Consider the following 8,949-nt stretch of genomic DNA (forward strand, 5'->3'; position numbering starts at 1 on the left):
TGGAGACAGTGAACAGTGCTGGGGAGAAATTAACCAAAAGTAATAACAATACTAATTTAACTAATATTTTAGTAAAACAAAGCAGCTTTTCTAGTAACAAAATTCTGTTGAGTAGTGGAATAACTTGATAAATCGTCAATATTCTTATATTTTTGTAGAGTGCAGTAGTGGTGGGTGCGTGTGCTGAACATACTGTAGACCATGAACTCTGACCTCATAACACTTAATAACACTAATCATGCTTCCAGATCATCTGTCATTTTTTTAAAATGGTTGTGACTCTTGCAGTACTTCTTACACTTTCATAAGTGAGTGGAGAAGTCTGTGGTTTTTCACCTCATGTTGTGCCTTCATTAATCCGCTGACCTCTTCATATCTATATAAAACATGTGATGATTAATTAAGTTACCATGGCAACAAGGAGGTTAGCATGAGAAGGCAGATGGCAGTTAAATCATCCAAACTCATTTATAAATCATAGCAAGCACAAAAATACTGTCAGTGCATGGTTTTACGTAAATCCCACCTTTATATAAAAAAGAACTCATAACTGACTATAAACTGAAAAAAATAATAATTATCCAGAACCAATGTCTTATTAAACTGCTTACTGCTTAATTAATAAGACTATCAAGCAACAGTTTAATAAACATGAAGTGAAGAATTTCAGTAACTTACATTTTAACTTTATAGTTACATTTTTAAAATATTGCCAATTATTTTGTCTATTTTCCTCAACCAACAAAAATAGTATAGTGTTGAAGTAATGAGGAAGTTTATTTTCAACACTTCTCTCTTGCACACCCAGACAAAAATTATCATCCACAGTACCCCCGATGATCTAAAGACATCATAAATCAATCCTCACAACAGTGCCACAACATAATCATATTGTATTTTGCTCCTAATTGAATGTTAAAACAAATTGATTGAATTGAGTGAATGATTCAACGATTAACCTATAAAGTCTTCCCTTATTCCATTCCTGAATGAATCAGTGTTTCTGAATAAATCTCTAAAAAGAATTGTTTCAATCAATTAATTAAATTGTCTCCTACTTCTTGCCACCTACTAGCAAATCAATGTAATCTGCATAAAGAGTCGGCTAATGAGTGAGACAAACTGTGAAAAGTTCACTTTAATTAAATGTCAGCATACAAACTTATGTTTATTAGAATAAAGTTGTGTCCATTTGATCAAGTAGCCTACAGTAGATAGTCTTGTTAGATATCACTTTGTGCCAGACATCAAGAACATGCACAAATATAGACCACAGAGAGTTACTAATCAATTGTGGTGTGCATGAGCACACATTTTGATGGAGTCAGAACCTCTAAAGGAGCCTTGCATGGTGATGTGTGAAGTTGCTTCTGTTCTGATTCAGTAAGTTTTGATGTTGTACTTGAAGCACACCAGAATCCTTACTCTTTTTCGCATCGAGAAGGAAGCATAATGAATTCATCACATGCCAGAAGTTTAATATATTTTATTTATTTAAGAGCTACTGATTCATTAAATCCCATGGAAATCTAGAGCAAAAACTGCGATGCAACGCAACACGTAAAAAAACAGTGTAAGTCAATATAATCCATAATTTTGTCCCCACTGCATGCAACAAATGGCTCGTTTGTAATGGGTTTCATTGTTTTTGTTTTTTTTGCGCGGTGTTCTGTCTGGGACACGCATCACAGTATGTTAAGGGGCATAACATTTCCGTCACATGCTTGAGGTATTCGGCTAATCACAAAGCGTTGGATAGCTGGCCAATCAGAGCACACCTCGCTTTTCAGAACAATGAGCTTTGTAAAAAACGACGCGTTTCAGAAAGCCGGGGCATAGAGGGGAAAATAATGTGTTTTTTAACTTTAAACCACATAAACACATTTCATTAGACCAAATACACAAAATTCTGTTCTTTTTAGAAACATCATATAACCACTTTAAAAAAGTAAGTGTGCACCCATCTTTTCTTACATAATTCACTCATTTACTCGGTTCATAATAAAGACCTATTCAATTCCCAGGAAGAAAAACTCTCTGCCAATCACCACAAAAAAAGTTCACCAGAACTTCATTATGCAATCACAGTGCAAGAGCAGTTATCAGTGGTCATTACAAAAATATCTCTTTATAAACAAGCTCAGAGAAGCTTTTATTATTCTGAAAGTCTAATCTATCTCAGATGGGCTTTTGAGACTAACCATATATTCTTCTGTTTTAGATCTATTTTAATCACATGCTCTCCAAGCATTCTGCAATATAAATGTTAAAGCAAACAACTTACTGCATGACACAATCACAATAAATTTAGTTATAATACAAGTTAAAATGTATTAATTGCACTAATGAGTCTCCTAATTAATTAATAACTTCAAATTAGATTTCAAATTAGATTAGATGTTTACCCATTAACTTTGCTAAATTAATTAACTCAAATGGAGTTAAAGTACTGACAGACATTGTTGTCAGTGCAGCACAATCTGAGATAAAAATCTACATTGTGAGATTTGCTATTGGCAGACTGAACAGAAAATAAAAAGGAAAGCATTTGGTAAGTTGGGCATGGATGCATTTGCTTTTATGTGTGTGAATGGAAAAGCAGTGTTTGACCCAATTAAAAAAATGTCCTTAGGTCAAACAAAAAACCAACAAACGTTTGTAAATATGTGAGATTGTATTGGTGACCAACTGTACAATAGCTGTCTAACACATCTAAACTGAACTACCACTTTTAGTGTGCAGCCACTTCTAGATGTCAGTGGTGCATTTAACAATCTCTTTGTCAAATCTGTCCAAACTCTGAGGACGCTGCAAATCAAGCACATCTGTCAAACACTTCCTGAAATCTCCAAAGACATTGACTTTGGGCAGGGAAAGACTGCGTAAAATACATAATTCCCTGTGGATTTCTAGCAGTGCTTGTTTATATTGAAAAGTCACTAGCAGTTAAAGTCCTGTTACTTCAGAGGCCTGGTCTGTCAGCATCTGCTGGAGAGGAGCATAAAATAGTCTCACCACATTTCCCATTCAATCTCAGACCTCCGACATCTCAAAGCCCATAAGAACGCTTCCGTTGGCCACAAAGGACCTCTGCAGAAACTAAAATTATGAAATTAATTGTGTCATTATTTTTAGAGTATGATGCTGTCATTAGACTTTTATTTGTACCCCTATTCTATGTTTTGATGAGATCACTTCACATTCAATATAATCATCACCAAATAATCATCACCTTCAACTTTTAACATTAAAACTTTAAATTACATTTTCAAGACCTTCTCAGTGCAATATTGCTCAGGGTAGTTTAAGGTTAATCTGCCATTCAAAGTAATAAATCTTCTGAAAGGGAATATATCTATGTATGTGTGTGTGCGCGCGCGTATATATATAGACAATGGGTACGGAAAGTATTCAGTACCCCCTTAAATTTTTCAATCTTTGTTATATTGCTAAAATCATTTAAGTTCATTTTTTTTTCCTCATTAATGTACACACAGCACCCCGTATTGACAGAAAAAAAACACAGAATTGTTGACATTTTTTGCACATTTATTAAAAAAAGAAAAACTTAAATATCACATGGTCCTAAGTATTCAGACCCTTTGCTCAGTATTTAGTAGAAGCACCCTTTTGATCTAATACAGCCATGAGTCTTTTTGGGAAAGATGCAACAAGTTTTTCACACCTGGATTTGGGGATCCTCTGCCATTCCTCCTTGCAGATCCTCTCCAGTTCTGTAAGATTGGATGGTAAACGTTGGTGGACGGCCATTTTCAGGTCTCTCTAGAGATGCTCAACTGGGTTTAAGTCAGGGCTCTGGCTGGGCCATTCAAGAACAGTCACGGGAGTTGTTGTGAAGACACTCCTTCGTTATTTTAGCTGTGTGCTTAGGGTCATTGTCTTGTTGGAAGTTGAACCTTCGGCCCAGTCTGAGGTCCTGAGCACTCTGAAGAAGGTTTTCGTCCAGGATATCCCTGTACTGGGCCGCATTCATCTTTACCTCGATTACAACCAGTCGTCCTGTCCCTGCAGCTGAAAAACACCCCCACAGCATGATGCTGCCACCACCATGCTTCACTGTTGGGACTGTATTGGACAGGTGATGAGCAGTGCCTGGTTTTCTCCACACATACCACTTAGAATTAATGCCAAAAAGTTCTATCTTGGTCTCATCAGACCGGAGAATCTTATTTCTCTGTTTTTTAGCAAACTTCATGCAGGCTTTCATGTATCTTGCACTGAGGAGAGGCTTCCATCGGGCCACTCTGCCATAAAGCCCCGACTGGTAGAGGGCTGCAGTGATGGTTGACTTTCTACAACTTTCTCCCATCTCCCAACTGCATCTCTGGAGCTCAGCCACAGTGATCTTTGGGTTCTTCTTTACCTCTCTCACCAAGGCTCTTCTCCCCCGATAGCTCTAGGAAGGGTTCTGGTCGTCCCAAACGTCTTCCATTTAAGGATTATGGAGGCCACTGTGCTTTTAGGAACCTTAAGTGCAGCAGAAATTTTTTTTGTAACCTTGGCCAGATCTGTTCCTTGCCACAATTCTGTCTCTGAGCTCTTCAGGCAGTTCCTTTGACCTCATGATTCTCATTTGCTCTGACATGCACTGTGAGCTGTAAGGTCTTATATAGACAGGTGTGTGGCTTTCCTAATCAAGTCCAATCAGTATAATCAAACACAGCTGGACTCAAATGAAGGTGTAGAACTATCTCAAGGATGATCAGAAGAAATGGACAGCACCTGAGTTGAATATATGAGTGTCACAGCAAAGGGTCTAAATACTTAGGACCATGTGATATTTCAGTTTTTCTTTTTTAATAAATCTGCAAAAATGTCAACAATTCTGTGTTTTTCTGTCAATATGGGGTGCTGTGTGTATATTAATGAGGAAAAAATATGAACTTAAATGATTTTAGCAAATGGCTGCAATATAACAAAGAGTGAAAAATTTAAGGGGGTCTGAATACTTTCCGTACCCACTGTATATATATATATATATATATATATATATATATACACAATATACTTTATTGTAAGGATAATATATTTGTCCATACATTATCCTTACGATAAAAGTCAGTGGGGTTCCGTGTTGTGTTCAAATATCTTTGTGTGTCTATGTTCCACAGAAGAAAATCCAGATTTTTTTTTTTTTGGTGACAAGACATTAAATATTAACAAGAGTTTATTGATCTCTGTGTGTTTATTTTTGTTTAAATGTTTTGTTAAAAATGTTTATTTTTAGGATATCTTAAAAAGTGATCACTCATCCTTTTAGTTTTCTTTCATTTAAAGTAAAAGGAACAGTTTCTTCCAGCAGACGTGCACTGGAAAAATGAGAGCAATACATGCTCACCTATGTTGCTATTCTGTGAGGGGTCTGACAGCAAGGACTCACAGACAATTAGCCATCAGAATTGACACTTTTAAAATATACTAAAAAAAAAAAAAAAAAAAAACATTTGTGCATCTCTTCTTACAAGCCATGAAGAGAATATAACTAAACACACACTCTGTGTTGCCAGACTTAGAGCAGTGACTGATTCTTGTAGGCTTCCATTATTATAACGTGACAGCCAGGATAGTTCCTTTGATGACAATGATTGGACTAAAGGCAGCAACTTCAGCTATTCAGTCTGACAGTAAAGCCATTTATCATCATGAACCGCTGTGCTGTCCATCTGTGGAAAGGCTTTATTGTGTTTTGTTCCTTCTTAGAAACTCTGATGCAAATGTTTCCGTAAAGAGACGAGTTGCCTTTCTGATACTTCATGAAACCTGAAGCAATCTGTTAAGAAAAGGTTGTCTGAAGCCAACAACTACAACACTGTTATTCTAACAATTACTGAATGCTTCTGGTAAAAAAATTTGTTACCAGAGAAAAGTTCTCACCCATTACTCATTTTCCATTCAGAAAACAGTTAAGTAACACTGACCCCTTGCATTTCCACATTCAGATAATCAGCAGCCAAAAATCCAACAGAGGTAATTATGTACCATTATGTGACATATGATTCAGCTTTCAATTCAGTCCACTTAGATTCACTTAATTCACTCGTGACTTTCCATCTTTTACACAACAAGAATCAAGTATGATGTGTATAATATATAATCTTTTTGTCTTACAACTACAAATGATTATACAGAAAAGAATCATAAACTTGTACCTCTTTGACATCATTTATGTTCATGTGCAGGCTATATTTATTTCCAAAAACCATTTTTACCTTACTTACAGCTCTTCAAAAACATTTAAAATTCTATGCCAATATGTGAAATAGCAGTGTTTTGGCATGTATTACAATGATTTACTTTAGACAAAAAAATAATAATAATAATAATAATAATAATTCTGTGGGAGAATAACTGACTCACTGAGTAGCATCTCATTTAATTAGTTTTTCTTTGTTTAGACAGAAAGAAAATCTATTTATTGCAGTTGTTTAAATTTATTTAAAAAGATTTGTTTAATTTATCAATTTTATTACTGCTATTTTTTATTAAGTAATATTATATTGTATTACTATTGTCTTGTTTTTATGTATTTTTCTTTTTCATTTGTGTCACGACATATGTTGTATTGATGCTTTAAAACTAAAAATGAGAAGTGTGAGTGAGAGCTTATTTAGAGTGGGTATAGAAAAGAACCAAATTTTTTAACTCACATTTTTTTTTTTTGAGATTTTTTTGTTTTGGTATTGTGAAGTTGTGTTTGATAAGTTTTTTGTTTTATTGAGATGTATTTAATCAGTGTTAAGTCCAAGTGAAAAATGAATCACTGAGTTGAAAAAAGGATCAACCCCTTGTGTCAGTATTTTGATGAACCACCTTTTGCTTTAATTACAGCCTTTAGTCTGTTGGAATATGTCTCTACTAACATTGCACATCAAGTTTTGCAGTATTTGCCCACTCATCTTTGCAGAACTGCTCAAATTCAGTTAAATGTGATGGTGACCGTTTGTGGACTGCAGTCTTCAAGTCATTCCACAGGTTTTCAATGGGGTTTAAGTCTGGACTCGGACTAGGCCATGCAAGGACATTCATCTTTTTCTCCTTAAACCACTGTGTGGTCAGTTTTCCTTGTGCTTTGGGTAATTCTTATGTTGGAAGGTAAACCTTCTTCCCATTGACAACTTTCTGGCAGAGGGCAGCAGATTTTCCTCAAGAATCCGATGGTATTTTGTCCCATCCATTTTTCCTTCTATCCTGAGAAGTGCTCCAGTCCCTGCTGCAGAAAAACACCCCCAGAACAGAATATTACCACCTCCATGCTTTACTGTAGGAATGGTGTTATTTGGATGGTGAGCTGTACTGGATTTCCACCAGATATATAGTTTGGTGTTGAGGCCAAATAATTCAATTTTAGTCTTAGAATCTTCAAGGTGCATTTTGGCAAAGCTCAGTCGTGACCGCATATGGACTTTCTTGAGGAGTGGCTTTTTTCTTGCAACCCTACCATACAAGCCACATTTGTGGAGAATTTGTGATATTGTTGTCACATGCACACAGTGATAACTCTTTAAATTTCACATCATAAATTCCTGCAACTGCTTCAGAGTTGCTGTAGGCCTCTTGGTCACCTCTCTGACCATTGTCCTCCTGGCTTTTTCATCCAGTTTGGAGCGACGTCCTGATACGGTGAGGGTCTGTGTACCAAATACCTTCCACTTCTTAATAATAGACTTCACTGTGCTTCTTTCTCCTGTCCTCAAACTTTATCCTTGTGATCTTTTGACAGTGCCTTGCCACCCATAGTTGATTTTTTGCTTCAGTTGCACTACCAAGCACTGAAATGCACCCGGAAATCTCTTTGACTACAGCTGATCACATGTGAAAGTTGAATGGCTTTGTGTACCATTATAGATACACCTGATTGAGTTTACAAGTCATTTTTAGGACGGGGGTGATCCTTTTCTAACTCAGTGATTCTGTTTTGTATTTTTTTCTGATATGTTGATGTTATATCTTTCACTTGGATGTAATAAGTTGCATAAGTAAATACAGCTAGATGAAACAAAAACTGTGTCCATCTTCATTTCACGCTGCAAAGCAACAAAATTTGATTATTTCAAAGGGGGGTGATTCTTTTCTATACCCTGTATATTCCTCTATGAATATTTTTTAGATTTTCCATATTAAATGCAAAATAAAACAAAATTAGTTGTCATTACCTTCATCTTATGACATCCCTAATACATAACTTATGTCAAAATTTCTATTGTAAATGTTTAACAGTGCAAAAAACCTGGGAATCATGTAGCTGTAGGACAGGAGAACCAGAAGGGCTGATCTGTAAAACACAGGCAGCTCTTCCTCGCTTCAGTATGATGGGGTTCAGTGGTGTATAAATGACACAGGAAGTGGTTGTAGAGAAACATGCTGTTTTGTAGGTCATTCTGTCAGATTAGTGTGGCCTCACAGACGGGAAAGCCAACTGACTTCCAGAACTCCAAGTACCCTGTTCCCTCTGTCCCAATTCAAGTGAGTTACAAAACCAATTTTCGGCTAAGCTTGAATACACCTCAGCAAACACTGTGAGTGTGTGTGTGTGTGTGTGTGTGTGTGTGTGTGTGTGTGTGTGTGTGTGTGTGTGTGTGTGTGTGTGAGAGAGAGAATCTGAAAGAGAAAACACTGTGTGTGTAAATGTAAGAAACCCTGGACAAAAAACACAAGTGAGTGTAAACACTCAGTGAAGCATTAAACAAAAACATCCATCCTACAAAGAGCCCCCCTGCAGCCCACCGCAACGGTACAGTAATTTTCTTCACACTGAATCTTATCAACAAGTGATCACTCATTTTCTTTGCATGAGAGAAATACTAATGCAGTGCTGTTCACAATTGAAACTTCTACAATAATCTATGATGATCTAAGGTGAAGCAGATTTCTGCAAACATAAACATCTAGGAAATATAAAGAGGGTCAATTCTGATTAATGCTGAATGT

This window comes from Cyprinus carpio, chromosome A17 (assembly GCF_018340385.1).
Source record: "Cyprinus carpio isolate SPL01 chromosome A17, ASM1834038v1, whole genome shotgun sequence".
In the NCBI taxonomy this organism is placed as follows: Eukaryota; Metazoa; Chordata; class Actinopteri; order Cypriniformes; family Cyprinidae; genus Cyprinus; species Cyprinus carpio.